Source organism: Anas acuta, chromosome 1, assembly GCF_963932015.1.
Source record: "Anas acuta chromosome 1, bAnaAcu1.1, whole genome shotgun sequence".
NCBI classification, from domain to species: domain Eukaryota; kingdom Metazoa; phylum Chordata; class Aves; order Anseriformes; family Anatidae; genus Anas; species Anas acuta.
In genome coordinates this window covers 146,818,888-146,837,591 of record NC_088979.1, presented here as the reverse complement: position 1 = coordinate 146,837,591, position 18,704 = coordinate 146,818,888, and the positions used below count along the sequence as shown (strand labels likewise).

General features: G+C 34.7%; 1 long non-coding RNA gene across 1 annotated transcript in view; it reads right to left on the bottom strand.

Moving 5' to 3' along the window:
• Positions 1 to 392: 392 nt before the first annotated feature.
• The window catches only part of LOC137846234 (uncharacterized), a 110,555-nt gene continuing 92,243 nt past the window's right edge, over positions 393 to 18,704 (bottom strand). Inside the window, exon 5 of the long non-coding RNA XR_011090429.1 lies at positions 393 to 5,126. This is a non-coding gene — a long non-coding RNA (uncharacterized lncRNA). The remainder of the gene's footprint in view (positions 5,127 to 18,704) is intronic.

Genomic DNA, 18,704 nt, shown 5'->3' with positions numbered 1-18,704 from the left:
CAAATTTCTTCCAATTTTTCACCTCGATTTTTAACTGGACTAAATGATATTCTTGTTTCATTTGGGATTAAGACATCTTTTTACAAGACAGTTTTGTTTGTTTTTCATGTGATGTTTTCCCATTTCACTTAGATGGTAATTTTACTTAAGTAATGCCCGTGAAATCTAACAACTCCAGTCTTTCTGAAATTGGGTTAACCTTTGCAGTGAATAGCACATAGAGATTTTGGATATCTAGACAACACAGCTCTTTAGAATATTTATTCAAAAAGTAAAAAAAAATAAAATAAAAATCAGACTTCATATAGATTGTTTGTTTATCATAGCATGATGTAGACCAATACATTTTAAACAGGCAGATGAGAATTTTATTTTTCAAATTGCCAGAGAACAGGAAAATATCTGGAAACACAAGATAAATGTACGTTACTTGTCTGCCTAAATAAATTGTATTCATTCAGGTAATCTACATAATAACATTCACAGCCTCTTTCAAATAAATAAAAGTCCTTTTTAATTTTAAGTGTAATCCACACAAGCAAAACAAAAAATAATCTGCAAATACAAACTGATACCTCATATTTATAGCCTTGGTGTTAATGAAATTGAATTCTCTGGCTCCACCAGCCTACAATTACTTTTGGTTACATTGAAGTGGCAATTATCAAGAAGAAAGAATTCCATTTGAGGAGGAATTACAACACTCATTCACAAGATACATGATTGTGCACTAGATATATTCCTGGTGCAGACTAAATATAATTCTTAAATACATTCCTTGCATGCACATATTCTATAGTTACCTTTATGGGGGATACAACAACTGTATTTTCAGTCTGCTAAATGCACCAATATCAAAATATTTTTTAAATATAAATAACCCAACAAAACAAAAAAAAAAAAGGAAAAAAATAATAAAAAAAAAAAAAGAGGAAGCTACTTTAGCTACTTGAAAACCTTTAGGAAAGGACAGATGGTCTTGGTTGGAATCAAGTTTCAAAGAAATGAGAGGACAAGTTAACTGAGTAATTCTTGCTTAAGAAAGAAGTTTATATTTTTATCATTTACATAGAATTAAAAAATTAAAAAAATATTATTATAAGCCCTTTTCTTTTCACACAGAAATATAATAGAGCATTTAAAATACAATACACAAGCAAATTACAATACAATACAATACACAAGCAAGTTCCCCTCTTTCTTTCACACGTAATTTCAGTCCTTGTTTGTCATAAACATGAAATGAACAGATACTTACTCAGTTCTTATACCAAATGATTTCATATTTCAAAAATAAAATGTTTCTATTAAAAGACTATTAGCTTCCAGTGTCACCTAAAGGAAGGAATTGCCCTGGTATTTTACAAAATTGATTGATTCAGAAGCAATAGGATACCAAATCTGCTTACTAGGGCATTAACACATCCTACTCTACAGGGGTGGTGAACTACTCTCACAGTTCAAAGTCTTTGAGAACTGAAGAAAATCTGAACTGCCACATTCAGCTCATTCCCTCTACTAGCAAAAGTTAGCAAGATCTTCCAACTTAGTTTTTATTTACTGTCCCCATTCCTTGTCTAGTGTAAATGCTGCAGTGTTGTTTGAATACTCACACTTTAGTTTACTTCTTTTCTCCACCTATTCCTCCAACACATGCATTCTGTTCTAGAGTTGTTTGGTGTTTCCAGAGCTTGGGAGCTGAATCCAGAGGTAGGTTCAAAAATTGTGGATATGTGTTTCTTTTTTTTTTTTTTTTTTTTTTTAAAAATTAAAAAAGAGAGAAAGTTATCAACTCGTGATAGAATAAAAACAAATATTGTTGCCTAGACTTTCAAAATGTTCCTAAAAGTTCCTTCACCAGATCATCTCTTGTATTCCATGTTTTGCTATTATATCATGTCGCTAAATCTTTGATTATCATCACCTTCATTATCTCATATGGACATTTGCTTTATTCATCTATGGTCCACTAAAAATTAATCTAACCCAAACTATATGCTTTTGTTGTCTAGGTATAATTAGGGTGCACAGACAGACGTGTTCAGAGACAGATTCATCCCAGCCCAGAATGGAGGCCTCAGAGGGCAAAGACGCAGGTGGAACCTGGATGTGGAAGTCTGGAATAAAGCCCAACCCAAAGGTTATGCCAAGGGTCTGGGACTGAGCAAGCAGATTGGTGTTATTCATATTGACTACAGAGAAGGTAAAAGGGATTAACAGGGAAAAGATTAAGAGCCTTCATTTATCTATATCAGATTTAAGGTAACATCTGGAAATTGGTAGAAAGATCTGAAAGAGACAGTAATTAAACTCAGTAGCGAAGAATGTTTCAAGGTATCTAGCTGGAGTGTGACCTTAATACTCTGGCACTATTTTTCAAATATGTATATATATTTTTCATATGAGAAGTATTTGGGGATATTGTAATAATTATCATCACCATCCAAAGTGCAACTACTACAAATCACTTCTCTCTGCCAGTTCCTTTCTATTGATGTCCCATGCACAGCCATTTTTAAGACCTGGAAAATAAGTTCATGTGGCTTTCATGAAAAAAATGTTTTGGTTCTCTGCTAGGCAACAATATATATAGTTTCTCTTAATGTTTTTACTTAATCACTTCAACTGGCAAATCTCCTGTGTCCTACCACTGAAACTGTGTCATTAATCTGGAAAAGGTCAACCACAAAGTAAAAATTTAAACTGAGTTAAACACAGTTCAGTTATATCATTCTATAAAAACTGGGAGGCACATTCAGAACATTCAGCCATCTAACCCTTGTTTTATCTTACCTCCTTCCAAAATCCTTTCTTTCCAAAAAATCCTCATGGATGGGTGTGTCCCAGAGTACTTCTTTAACAGTTTCTGAGTTTAATGCACCTTTAATCCATTTGTGTGTCTTTCAGTGGTCCTTTCTAAGTCTTAAATCTTGAAATACTACCATTTTCTTTTTGTTACAGAAGCCTATATTTTCCCTCCATCCAGGAGGAAATTGAGGCTGCAGGTCTTTGAGATAATTTCTGCTAGTCTGACTTCAGGGAAGAACCTCTACCCATGCTTTCTCTGGGACAATGACAGGTCTAATAAGTTCACAGCCATTTGTCACAATGTTAGTTATCTGCATAGAACAGTAAAAGATACCGAGAAATCAATTCATAAAGCAATGAAGAATTTATGTGCAAATCTAGTTTATCAGGCAGGCAATCATCATCTACTTGAGGAACACATACAGAAGGATTGGAGAGCCTCATTAAACTACTCAGGTCATTTCACCTGTCTCTTTATCTAATACAGGTCCTATTCCAGAATACATGTCACCTTTTCATCCAATAAGGTTGGTATAGATTGCTTTAAATTAATCTGTCAGACCTTTTTAATCTAATCAAATCAGTATGGTTTATTTCTCAGAATGAGTCTTCAAAAGACTCCAAATCACTCTTGGCAGCTGAGGTTAATCACCCTGTCTGTCTTCTTGAGTCCCTGAACTTTCCCCTTCTTCCAGATATCTTAGTATCAGAAGAAGATTTTTAACACCTTTATATACCCAGGAACACAGTTCCTAGAAATCTTTTGGAGATATCAGATAAGCTTTACAGCATGAATATGATGTTCTGCATATGTCATGCTTCCAAAGTATTCTGAAGTACATTTTTTGGCTTCATTCTCCAATATGCCAAGCCCCATGAACTGTAAGACAATGTCATATGCTAGAATATCTTCATTATTACTAGAATAATTTAATTAGTTTATTCTATTAATATGATAAATTCCAGTAGTATTAGTAATTAATTTTAACACTTACTCGTACTTTTGTTCCTGCAAAATATGCATCAGGTTTAATCTGGAGAGTCTAGAATGTTGTGGATGGTCTTAATTTCTGATTGTTCCTGCCACTCTGTAGCAGACATAAATTCCTGTCTGAATTTACCCCTAGCAAAGTAAATGGGAGGGTCAAAGGCTTAAGAACCACAAACTCTGTTACACAGAGAATCTTTAATATATGCTATAACAAAATTTCCTCTTTCCCAGCAGTGATTAGATTCAGTTTCAAGGATGCACCTAACATACAAAAATAATCATGAAGGATTGTATTTTCAATTCCAGGCCTTTTATGGCACCTACTTTCAGGTCAGTGTAGACTCAGATCTATGGACCATGAGTTCTGTGACACCTGTAGGATTTAAGTTTGTAATTCAGAGGTACCTATACCTAAGTAAACATTTAGGACACAGTCTATATTCTAGAATCTAGAATATGGATTCTAGATTCTTAAACACCATCAATACCAAACAGGTAAGAATTTTGTCGTAACATATTGTTAGATAAATTAACACAAACTCCAGATACTTTTCTACTGCTGTGTATCTTCAAATAACAGAATTAATCTTGTAATTCCCTCAAATCCATTGAAACTGTGAGAATTTACATAAGGACTGAGATAGTAATTTATTTTTAAAACTCAAGAAAGTGCTTCTTTTGTTTTTAGCTGGAATACATAGTACAGGTGACATTTGATCAGTCCACATCAGGCTAATACTGGTTCAGTTCCTTATTGGAGAAGAGCTGATCTCCCATTTATTCATTATTAATTAATTAATTATTGCTTGATTATCCACAGTTTATAAAACAATATTTGCACTCAATCTTAAAAGAGACAAATTCTAGCACATCCCCAAATTACAGAGTAGGCTCAATGCCCATCATCTGAAATAATATCCCATCAATGTTTGCATAAAATAGAAACCAAGCCCAACAATATCCTCTTGACAAATGTAGTAGGCAGAGACGCTCCCAAGTACTGCAGTCCACTACCTATGTTTTCTTTTAAATCTTCACAGGACCAGATTCCATCAGTTAGCCCAAACTGAAGATAGTTTTTTTCAGGATTAGGTGACAAAATCATCAGTGATTACCAAGCTAGATCCGTCTCCCATTCCCACTGTCTCTTCTCCCAGGTGTTATACTATTGACACTTGGTTCACTAAGTAGCTCATTTTTCTTCTGTTCCTGCAATCTCAGACTTGTTAGTTAGAGGAACAAGCCCCACCATGTGAGGAAATGGCAAATCTTCACCTCCACACCCCCATCTCTTCTGTCTTCTGACAATGTTGTTTTGATAGCATACCTGACAGGAAAATAAAACAAACAATCTTCAATAGAGGCTTCATCTTGTGAAAAAATTATCTGCTTATGTCCAGCATAACAACAACAAAAAAGGAATAACAGGGGCAGGAAGAATACAAGATGAATCCTTTAATAAGGCTTGAAACCATCACAGTCTCAAAGCAAACATTGTTTGCCTCTAACTAGCTTCCAAGCAGCATTATACAACACTTGCAGCCATTAAACAGACTTCTATTTCTAGATACAATAACTGCTATCCTAACATAGTATGATACTATGTGCTATAGCTAAGCCTCAGCTATAAAATATTTAATAAATCCATGAAAGTATAGTAACAGATAATGGGCAAGTCCATGAAGCATGGGATTTAGTCATTAGATTTCATCACTTTTTGACTTTTTGATTAGCCAAACAGCATAGTTTACTGCACATCAGAAAACATAACCACATCCTAAAACTGAGATGGAAAAATACATGACGATGTTATTGCAAGAAAAATTTACTGGATTTTTTATTCATTTGCAAAAACAGATTAGCTCCATTGTTGCTGAGATAAACAGGTTTCAGTTCTCATTGAAACCTCTGAATGGTCTGTGTGGATAAAGAAGTATTATGGTTATAAATACCAGTACGGGATTAAAATATTGCTAATATTCAAGATGGATAAATGTATTTTATATGTAATCTTTGCCATATATAAGCTAGGTATTGAAAAATGTATTGTTCTGCATAGATATACTTTCTAAGAAAAGTTTTGCTTGATTTGTCCTAAAGCAAGAAATGAGATAAAAGTTCCAGTGTCCTACACAGTGTTACTTTTATAAATCAATCTGGATTTGTCCTTGAAGTTAAAAGGAAATAACTCCCAGGACAATGAAAAATAATACTGTAGAACATATACATCAATTAACAGTGAAAATTTTCTTTAATTTCCGAGATCTACCTTAGGAGCTATAATTGGGTGTTATTTGGTTTCTCCACAGAAAGCTACATATTTCTCATAAAGTCAGTAGATTTGTGAATTTCCTATAAATACTTATACAACGTACAATAAAGGGTTGAGGAAAAAATAAAATCCCTGTGAGCTGAAACTTAATAGATTGCAGTTGGTTGCTCCAAACTGTTTGTGGTTAAAAACATTTTAAAAGCACAGTGTTATTACACTATGAGTAAGTCAGGTTTTCTTTCTTTCTTTCTTTCTTTTTTTTTTTTTCTTTTTGATTTTTCCTCTCCAGGATAATTTTTACCAGGAATTGTCACCTTGAGCAAATCTCATATTAACCCAAATGCCAGATGTTAATTTTCTAAACTGTTTCTGCGTGACTGTCTTTCCTGAAGAATCATTTAAGCCATCAGCCCAGTTTCAGGGCTACTGAGCACCAAAATTTAATTCAGTGGTGGCTGTGGATGATGGGCAAACTTTAAAAATATGTTATAAGGCAATGCTGCTGACATAGAGAAAGTCCTGGAAGCTCCTATCATGGAGAACACCCATTGACTCATCTGGTATTTCCATACATGAAAGCTTGGAAAAGGGCTTTCTGTTCTCAAATTTTAGGAGGAGCTGGGACTTCATTATGCATTTTGTTAGTTCCCGTCTCACAAATACACTTACACACTTTAATGTAAGTTAAAACTAAACTCTGTGTGTGTGCATGTATGTTTTTATATGTGTACATATTGACAAACCTACATATACACATACGTACACCAAACTCATTACACAGTCTTCAGTGCTGTATTTGGAGGTAGAAAGCATGAACTCCCAATAGTCTTTAGCTTTTTGCTATTTAGAGGTCACAAAAAGGGAGACAAGATGTGTATATATGTAATACTTTTGCCAATCATAGTGAGATGACCTGGCTCTAAGAGAAGAAGCAAGCGAACTACGTTACTATTATGCACTAGCTGCAACATGGCCAATGTCATTTTGGTGAGGTCTTCCAATTTTGAGAATCTGAGAAGATATCCCTTTTGGGATATTACCTTATTTATGGCAAATTCACAGTCTTGTGAACTTCTGTAATTCTCAGCAAAGCAATATAGATGAAACAGCTTTAAGATTAACCCAGTTTGCATCAATGTTAGTAGGAAGTTATCTGGTCAGTATAGGATAGCCAGAGCCTCACACATTCTGCCAGCCACCAAACAGGGTGATAGATCCTGTGACATGTGGCTTACTGTTTTATATTTGTTTCATATTCCCACATATTATACAAAACAGTGTGACTTCTTTGCATAAGGTAGATATAAGGGGTAAGTACGTGGACCTGAGATTACATGAGAAAAAAAAGCATTCCAAAAAGGCAACAAAAGATTAACACAATTTGTCAAATGCCTACTATCACATTTCGCAACTCTAAATTTCAAGAGAAAAACAAACAAAACAAACAAACAACATTGTTCATCCCTCCTATTACAAATGTTCTGCAAAGTGAAAACTACATCAAACAACAAAGGACTGTTTTTATACTGGTTAATTTTAATGGGGAAAAAATAAGACAGCTGCAAAAACGAAGCTTTCTTAAGCACTCCTTAATTAAATAAGACATCGCTGAGCTGATAGCCAAATCTGTGTAAAAGGCATTTCTCTTGTTACAATAGCCCTAACACAGTGTTCCGAGTAATCCCTTTTAGCCAGTGTTTGGCACAGTGGTAAGGTCTTCTGCGTCTTTTGAGAACAGGCCTGATAATCACAGCTCCTAAAATATTGCCTCAGTCTGCTTGGAAATGGTGACATACACCTTTATGAAAAGATAAGGAATCAAGTAATTTTACCAACATCAGTTGCCTTTCCAAAAATAAGCCAGTGTTTATTGACTTTCTGTATATATGACCAAAGCTTTTGTGTTACAAAAGTCACTTCAGCAAAGTTTTTGGTCAGACAGAGAGCAGGTAAGCTATCCAAGATCCTTTCTGCTCTCTCTGTGTCTAGAATGCTTCCTCTTATCCGGCTTCTCTCTGTGGCTGTATAAATGTTATGTGAATGTTACAGCTTATTCAGTGGTAAAGAAAAAATATTATATTCCTGTTCAGTTTTCCCTCATTCTTATCTCAGGTGTTTTTGGCTTTGTGCTGTAAACAGATCATGGAAATGAACCAAAAAACAAACAAGCAAACAAACAAACAAACAAAAAAAACAAACAACCCACCCATATAGCTATATCAGTGCAAATGAGGATGAAGTTTCATACTTTTTTTATTCCATTTCATATGCAAGTTGGATGGTGAAAAGGTAGGAAAAAAAGGGTCCATCTACAGCCAGCTTGGTTCCCTGAGGTGACTTACTGAATCAATGGTCTCTCCCTAATGCCTGGATAGGGGAGATGGCAAGTCGGGAATACACAGTCAGAAGTCTAGGAAGGGAGGGACTGCCCATTTCAGTGACATGTTTGATTATAGTGACCATAAAATCACTCCCTGGGAAGGAAAGAGACTATGGCATAGTGGTGGAGTGAACCTTGCATTTGGAACCACCACTTCCTCACTGTATAAGGAGAAAAGTAATACCAAGGGCCTCTTCAAGATCTTCAGTTCTCAAGCTTCTCCGGTTCTCCTGTCCTGTTCCCCTCACTCATTTTCTTCCACAGATGTCTCCATTCCTTTGGTTCATGTGAAACAGGGATCTCCTCCTGATTGGAGGGAACCAACATCTTCCTCCTCTATGGAGAATCATACGGGTTTGGAATGTATTTTGCTCTGCAGTCAGTCAGTCCTACCCAGGTGAACTGACAAGAAAAGTATTTATCTCCAAAACAAACACAAATGTTTGTACATATTTAGAAGAGCATTCTGCTACTCAATTCAACTTCCAATATAAAAGTTCAGATCTGTGACCTGAGCAATCATTAGGAGGCAAAACTTCCACACAGGAAGTACGTCAACATTCATACGTAACCAGGAACTTATTTTGTTCTGTGACATAATGTTACTCAGGCACTCATTAAAGCTTATAGTTGTAATGTGAAGACATATTAAAAGCTGTTTATAGGTTGACACAATCAAACTTTTGTCAACATGAACACAGCATGTAGCATTAAAATGTTTGTACACAGCATAGAGCAACTAAGAAATCAACCAAGGAAAGTCAAGTTAGACAAGAAAAGAATTACTAATGTAAGAAAAAAAACTTTTTTTTTTTTTTCCCCCCATTAAAACTAAACCTTTTCATATGAATAACAAAGAAAGGAGAAAAAAACACAAAGAGATTTTTGTTCATTTGTTCACCTTTAACATTCAGGCGGATAAATAGTCTACACATTGGATGTGGTATTGACATAAGAGGTATCATTCTAATTAATATGGAAAACAGGACTTTTATTGGAGAACAAGAGCAATGAGTACAGAATGGTGACTTTCTGTTTAAAATATTTGGAAGGCAGGCTCACACTATGACCTGCTTCCAGTTTCCAGTGGTATTAGGGATGAAGCCAGTATAAATCCAGTTGTCACAAAAGAACAAGTTATAGTATATATTAAACCACAAAAAAATACTTTCAAATAACATTAAGGGTATGACTTAAGCCCACAAAAGCTAGGAAATTCAGAGTTAGGGCTGCAACACTGTCCTCAACTCACCCCATTTGTTTAGGTATTATAACAGATATGAAGAGAGCTCCATGAAACATGATGGTTTTGGTTTACAAGGATCAGCACAAAAACTGGCATTTGTCTGTGCAAGATAGGGTTTGCCAATTTAGCAAGAGTTGACAAAGCCTTCTCATGGAAAGGAAGATTATATGAGCAACAAGCCAGATCCTTACATCAAATGTTAATAATAGAATGCATGCGTCTTTTCACCTGATTAACTTCATGAATCGTATTCATGGACTTCAAATAGTTAACTTCTGCAAATATTTTCTGGGAATTGTAAGAATACGGTGGCAACCTGTGAATGTACCCAGTTCGCTACTGAGTAAGCAGGTGAGCATAGTGGCTTGATATCTGAATATGCTAAAGATAGCTGCCAAAACACAAATGAAGCAATGTGCGTTGATAAACAGTAATGACTCTCTAATGGAAAGTATGTGATTGTTTGATCAAAGTGATAAGATTTAACAAAAATATTGAATTAAAAAAGTAATATCAGGTTAAGAGATGAGAAGAAGAAATAACTACAAATTGCTGACTAACTATAGGATTAGAAGATATTTTTTTCTGATACCAATGAACAGTATGACTTGCCGAAGAACAGTATGTCTTAGTTGAAGCTGTGAGGATGGAGAAGAAAAAACACATGTGCAGGTTTATTTAGCTCTACCTATGTCTTACACTTGTGAAAGTGAAGAGTGATTGCTTTCTGCAACACTCTATGCTTTATTACGTTTGCTATCTTGAGCTGTACATATTCAGCATTTCCTTTTAGATTTGATCAACCTCTGAATTATTTTAGCAAATATTTATGAGTTGTTCCACCAATCCAGCAAATTTCAGCCTGCCATGAAGGAAAAACTGTCATTTACCATTTTCTACAGATAAAATAGAAGAGGTAGCTCATGATTTTTCTGACTCGTCATGTAAGAAGTAATGTGTATCTCTGAAGAAATGAAGCTGAGATGCCTACAACATCAATACTTCAATATATAATATCAAATATCTAATACAGTCTATGAAAGTTTGACAGTGGAGTTCTACCCTAAGCAGGTAGTGGATGGAAAACGTGTGCAGTGGGGAAGTGTGCTAGAAATGGTTGAGCTAGAAACAGCTGCTAAGGACTACTGAGATAAAGGGAAATTTAAAGCACATACATATATTACTGTGGAACCATAATGCAGACGTTTGGTGTGGGTCCATTTGGGGAAAATATGAATAGAGCTCTGGAAAAAAAACACCAGAAGGGATATCTCACCTATATAATTTCATAGATTGACAGAACTAATGAGGTCAGAAGGCACCTCTGGTCTAATCTAGTCTAATACCTCTCATCAGTGCAGAGTGAGTTTAGAGCAGATTGCTTAGGCCCATGTCCAGTCATGTTTTGAGTATCTACAGGGATGAAGAATCCACAGCTTCTCTGGGCAACCTGTTCCAGTGCTCGACCACTCTCTCTAACATATGTATATATATATATTTCTTATGTATAATCAGAATTTCCTATGCTTATGTTTAACCAGAATTCTTATGCTTCATATTCAAAACAAATAACAAATAAATAATAATAATTTGTTTATTTAATCTGAATTTCCTATGCTTCATTTCATGTCCTTTTCCTCCTATCCTGTCACAGGATATGACTAAGAAGGTTCTAGCTTCATCCTTTTTTATTCACTCCATTTAGGTATTTATACACTTTGATAAGATCCACCTAAGCTTTCTTTGGACTAAATAATCTCAGCCCTCTCAGTTTCTCCTCATATGTCAGATGCTTCAATCCCTAAATTATCTTCATGTCCTTTGTTGGAACTGCTTGTATATGTCTATGTCTGTTTAATCTTTTTCCTGAGGCTTAAGATAGGTTGGGTTAGTATATGACTGACACAGGATAAGAGGATACACAAGATCAGCAACAAAGACTGAACAAAGCCTCTGTAATTTCACTCTGTGCCTAAATATTCATGTTGAATTATATCTATTTGTTTGAGCAGAAAACATGCCCCCATGCTCTAACTGTTGCTCTGCTGATGCATGGTCACTTGTTAAGCTAATGTGACTTTGCCAAGAGTCCTCAGCCTGAACATGGTGAACTCAATTTGTATAAGGCAATGTTTTGGGGAAATCACTGTCACAAATGGTATTGAAAAGCAGACCTCAGTTTAATTCTCTATTGAGTCATTTTTGCAACAAAGTTTAAAATAAAGTTAAAATAAAAAAGTTTTTAAAAAGGGTTAAAAAATTAAATAAAATTAATTGAAATGAACTACATTCAATCTTTCACTTCCCTTTCAAATGCCAAAATATTAATATTAAATATATATATATATATATATCTTCAATCAATAACTCACCAGGAAAACAAAACAAAACAAAAACTTATATTAACATATCTTGAAACATTAAAAAGTACAGTTATTTAGTTCAGGACAATATTTACAACTGTGACCCGAAACTCTTTTAAATTCTGAATTCATTACAAGCCCTAAATAAAACCTATGTTCCTTGAAAGGGCTGTAAATATTCTGAACAAGTCATGACCCAGTTTTCAGCGCAGTTGTGCCAAAATATTTTTGTTTTAAATAAATATAACAAAAATGCATATTTTTGCATAGCTTCAATGCAAAATTAAGGGTACAGAAAGGGGGAGAACTGTGGGCTGGCATGAGTTTCACTTTTCAGTTTTGGAGTAACCAAAACTTAGAGTAAAATGAACGTGGCGAGTGCATAGAATCACAGGAACCAAAACCAATGAAAGCTTGGAATGGAATGTTATTACAGCTTTTGTATCTATCAGGGTAGCTAGGTGCTATCTGGCCTTTATCACAGTAACATTTGAATAATGCATTCTGTAGCAATTTTCACATTTGATTCTCTCCAGTGAGGCCATTACTGGAATAGTGTGTGCAATTCTGATGCCCACTTAAAAAAAAACAACAAAAAACAACAACAACAACAACAACAACAACAACAACAACAAAACAAACTAGAAAAATAAGAATTAATCATGATTTGGAAAGTTAGAATGACAGAAAAGTTCAATCTAGTTAATGTGTCTAATAGAAATTAACTAGGTGACCTGATAATAATTTATTAGTGATTAAATTTGAATACTTTCAACAGTGGATTTATTTTTCAATTATAAATAAATGAATAAATAAATAAGGAAGAACTAATAGCTAGAAATTGAAGCTTAAAAAATAAGAATAAATTAAGGTTCAAATTTTGGATTATCAAGATAATAGCAAATCACATACAAGTCTTATAGTCAAATTTTTCACCTCTTTAAGTCATTGCATTAAAAAAAATGTCTTAAAACATTTTATCTAAATCCATCAAAAGGGGTTTAATGCTAAGGTTATAAAGATAAAATTTAGATTGAGATTCTCATAACATCAGTCATAATGCAGTGAAAAACAGAAGGGAAAAATTCCCACAAATGTCAGTTTAGGAGACACACAGATGAAAATGAAAGTTGAAATTTTCTAATTTTATAAAACTTCTAATTATTGTTTTCATTGTGGTCTAAATTCCATCAAAGTTAATATGATTTTTTATGCTGACTAGAGAAGATGGAATGTGAAGTAAGTTTGAGGACTTCTGAAAATCTTACCCTTACTTTCACAAAAGCTGACATTTGACAAAGAACTGGCTGTTTTTCTCCTTTACATTCTTTAATAACAAATTCCTTAAGCAAGAAAAAAAAAAAAAAGGAAAAAAATGCTAATAACAGTTCTCACATAAGGTATTTCTGCTTTGAGAGCAAAGTAACAATGTATGCAGCCACATTAGAAGCCTTAGAATCTTTAAAACAATATATCTTGCAGCACTATTCCTTTCTTCCAGAAGTATTCAAGATCATATTGTTTACTAACTGTCATAAACAGAAGTGGAGGGAGAAAATCCTGCTTTATCCATCACAGAAATACAACCATCCTCGAGTGCAGCTCAACAAAATTTCCCAGTGTCTCGCTCTTATGAAATTACAGATAATTTGAGGTAGTTAGTTGGATTAACAAAACCAATCATTTTACAAGAATATGCAAGTCATTTCCAACTGGAATTTGCCTTTACTGAGAAACACTCAAGAATTTTACTCTTTCTATCCCAGAACACAGCAATAATAACGCAGAAAGAGATCCTCAGCTATTATAAAAGAGGTACCCTGCATCACCAGAATGTGAGAATATTCAATTAAGCTAAAGCTAGAACATAAAATCTCTTTTAGAGGAGGGCTGTTGGTGACCCGCTTTAAGACACAGCTCCTCATGATTAAGATGTCTTTCCCTGTGTATCTTGCAATGGGACTAATCTAGCAGAGGTTAATATGGGACAAAAATCCAAGTTATGCAGTCAATTGAACAAAAGTTCCACTCAAATTACTGGGAGTTCTGCTCAGTTGAAGGCCTCAGAATTTGGCCCAGTAATAGAAGGCCCTACTCTAATTAAGTTATTCATTTTTAGCCTTAAGCATTCCTCTGCCTCAGTGAAGTATGCCAAGAAAACTCAAAAACTGAGCACCACAGAAGTAATATTAAAATTTAACAATGCTTTGCACTGACACAGGGAGGACTCTCTGAGCTATTTAGAAACAATGGCATGATCTTCAACTGCAGCCAGGGAATTATATTATATAATACTTACAGATTTGCTTTTCATTGGGACCATCTCCCATTCTCATATGCTGAAGTTTTTCTTATGCCTCATGTTCCTATGCATAATACTTTTAATCTAACATATTTAAATCTAACTAAAGTTACTGTTAGTTACATGGCAGTTTGGAAGTTTGGAAATGCCCAGCCAAGAAGTCAGATGTTTATTTCTTAAATATTACTCACTTTTAATTAATATATTTCTACATTTTATATTTAAAATATCATTTAATTGAACTGAATATTAAAATTGCTGCTTTGGCCTCTGTTCAATGGATTCTTAAAGTTTTCCTAATTTGGGATAATAAAATAGACTTCTGATACAGTTGGTCCATGATATATGAAACCAAACAAAGCATGAATATATTACTGTAGATAGTTAGATGTTAAATCTAGTTTGGAAAAACAAACAAAGAAACAAACAAAGAAACAAACAATTAAAAAAAAACACGCTACCTTATAAAGCTTTTAGAGACTGTTATGTACATTTCTACTTGTAAATCCTTTCAAGTTACTTACAACACTTTTTGCTATTACATTATAACAGTGTGCTTTCCAACCTTTAAATTCAGGAAAATGTGCTGCTCCTGAAAAAGAATAATCTGAACTCACATCTGAGATTTGCATCTTATGGAAAGTGTAGCATGGATGATGATCACTTAGGGGTGAACTTAATGGCAATTCTTTTGAGTGCTTAACTTTGAATAAATGCCTATTTAAACAAACAAACAAAAATATCACATTACAAAATTGGCAATACACATCACCTGACACTGTTTTGATACCCAGTAGAATTACAAGTAAGGCCGAAACATCTTTCTGTATGGCACAGATCACTAACATAGGAGACTAAGGAAGCCGGTATTTGGTTGTTCTTAATGGTTGTTCTTGCCTTCACTCCCATTTATTCCCAGCTGCATCATCCATTTCCCAGCCAGTCCCAGTCTGTGACCAAATCTTCTTCCTAGCCAGTCCCTGAGTTCACCAGGTTAGATGTCTTGCTTTTTGTTGGCTTCATCTCATGTAATGTATATGTTGTCATGTGACTACTCATTTGCAGATTATTTTTTGTTGTTGTTCAACAGAATGAGATAAAAAATTCTACAGCATGATCAATCCTTCCAAATACAGATTCCTGAAAACAGGTCTCAGTCTAAATGTCCCTGTAACATGACTTGGATTATTAAAGGGGGCCACCTTGGTCAGCCTCCATGTTGTTCATGTTTACATTACAGACATCTAAAGTAAGATGAATCCCATCTTTCATTGTGAAATATTTGTAATTCAGGTGGTCTGTAATTAGACAAAGGAAGTACAGGCATACAACAAAACATTTATGGTAATTTCTAATATTTTTTTTACCAATAACACCAGATAAAAACCACCAGTGGTAGATCTGAAAGTATTTGGTGTTCACCAGTCACATCTTATCAACTAATCTCTGTATTAATGAACTGTTGACTGAATTCAAAGATTATATATTGTTGAAGGATAGGTGAGAAGAACATGGCTATTAGGTTATTATTCGTTTAAGATAATGTCAGCTTCTGACTAAATGAGCTACCTTCTCTGTCCCTGTTGTAGGCAGGAATTCTTTCTCCCACTCCTGTGCTAGCATTCACATGGACACATGGTCAGCAAACTAATTCAGACAAAAAGTTAGCAGTCTGCATCTGGGTTAGTTCTCTAAAAGTCAAAGAGCACAACTACGCCCACCATTGTCTGAGGATAGGTGAGGTCACCACTTTTGGCAGAAGCATGTACTTAGATCATCTTCAAGTGATTGTGAAAGCACAACCTTAGCTACATGCAGAGAGATACTTCTCATTATCTTTTGCATTGCCACAGCATGTAACCACTCATTCTCAGATCTCTGCTAAAATGCAATGTGAAACTCATTTATTAGTTACTGAGAAGCCACCTGACAAATAGGAAGTACCCAATGAGCACTAAAGTGGTAAAAACATTCATGTTCAAGAGTAAACAGAATCAGATCAGTGGAAAGATTCATTTTAAATGGGAAGAAGTCAAGTGAAGAAAAGTATCAGCCAGAACAACTCATAACATTCTGAAATTTTTGTACAAAGCAGAAAAAAAAAAGACAGACACCCAATATAAAGATCACCTTTTGAAAAATTCTCTATCCCTGCAGCAAAACATAGTGATTCAAATCTTCTCAGTAAAATAGTGTGGTTTTTTTTTCTTCCCCTTGGTTTCTTAGAAACTTGTGGACTATTTGTAATAAAATTTGCTCCAAGAAATCCTGTCTGAGATAGATACATACCACTGAAAATTTCACTTAAATAGTTAAAGTTTAGCTAATTAAAACAAGATTTTATAAAGAGACACACCTGAAAACTTTAATATTAGGCAGTGTTTCCAGTCCTACTGATAATACTTGTGCTGTAGAAACCTGTGTATGAGAAATTCCGGTGTTGAAGTGAAAATATTGTTGTCCAGGTATGCTGATGTTTTAAGTGTGCTTTCTATAGATGCTACATGAGCATATATTAACATTGAGTACTATGCAATAATAATAATGCTGATAATAGTAATAACAACAATTATAATAAACGTTTCCTGTATAATACACATCCTTGCAAAAAATAAATGGAATATAGAACAACTGATACTCACAAATAGCTCTGTGCTCTAAGCATATAGAATCCATCAGTGCAACTGCTTATGAACAAGTGAAGCTACATCTCAGAAACAATTTCAAACTTTATCTCTCATGTCCAGTAGATAAGTATTAATTATTAATAACTTATGTGACAGTACTGTTTAAAGAGTTCAGTAAGGAACTGTATGGATGTTATAAAAAAACACAGATCCTGCCTTCAAGAGCTAACAGGACTAAGTCTGACCTATTTATCATAAAGATAGAGATCCAGATATTCATGGGGTTTAGCTTGAAGTAGTGTTTTGATTGCACATTTCTCAAGAACACATATCACTTCAAGATCTTCTAGATAATATACTGGTAAAAGGAAATTTAACACACATACCCCCCAAAGCCTTGTGAGGACCCAAGGGCTAATCAAAACCACTACAGGCCTTTTAGCAACTAAACTGAATTAATCAAATCATCCCTGCTGTTTTCTGTTAATGTTTGGACAATCTAGCTTTTCTGCAGTATGCTCAAGCAGTCTGAGTAGAGAACAGCGAGCCAGAAACTCCTTGAGTTTTAATCCTGGCTCTGACACTGATTCTCTCTGTGGCTTTGGGCAAGGAATCATTGTTCTATAGTAAAATGCTTGTATTGGCAAGATGATGAACTACTGTAGATGATCTAATAAAATTTTTCCATCTTTAATTTCTATGATTCTGTAATACTAACAACCTAAGTTTCAGCCTCTCATCTGAAGAGGGGAGATAAGTACTTACCCAGTTTGCTGTCATGCTAAGAAATTCTTAAGTTATAGGACACAGGACTTCACAGGAGTGAAGCTATAATGCATAATTATAATGCATAATCAACACCTTATAGGGGCTGCGTAACACAAAGACAGATTTCATAGCCTCCTTTCCCCTCTTCTGATCATTATCCTAGCTTGAGTTTGTTGGAAAATCTTCCTTCAGTGATTTGGGAACCCTTCTGTTATGTTTAGGCCATGCTTCTCCAGAATGTTTCAGAAGAGTAAAGTGACCTCCAAACCAGCCAATGATGGATTTTTACTTCTGGAAAAGGTAAGGGAAGATGTTAAGCGCAATAGGGCAAAGTTCCTAGAGTGATACTTATGCCAATGCATACAATGACACAGTCATTGTATGAATGCCTGCATTCCCCAGCTGTTATAACCAGCTCAGTTACACCCACTGGTTGCTGACTTAAGATAGACTCTTATGGGTGACTCTAACTTGACCTAGGGAATGGACTGAAGAATAATAGCTCCAAGTCTCCAAGTTAAGGATAACCCCAAATCTGCCCAAGCCACTTTGAGATCTCTCTCTTTTTTTTTTTTTTTTTTTTTTTTTTCCTCCTCAGATATGCATGTCATTAGCTAGAATGGAGAATCAAGCTGTTTTTGCTGACATTTAAGTGGCTTCTCAAGGTTGCAACTTGACAGAGAATCAATTCTAAAAAGTTGATTACACACAAATGCTGAGTATTTTTTCTTTGTTTTGTCTTCTCTTGTAATTGTTGTTTCTGGAACTATCCAACTGGAATTTCTCTTTTCCATTTAAATGTTCTTTAAGGATTAACTGTAGACTACTTGTTTGTTCCACAGAAATTTTTTGAAAGCTTATGGAAATAGCTGTACCATTTCCCTCTTCCAACCCCTTCTCTGACTCCTTTCCAATATATTTTCCTCACTGTAAATGCCTAGAGCATC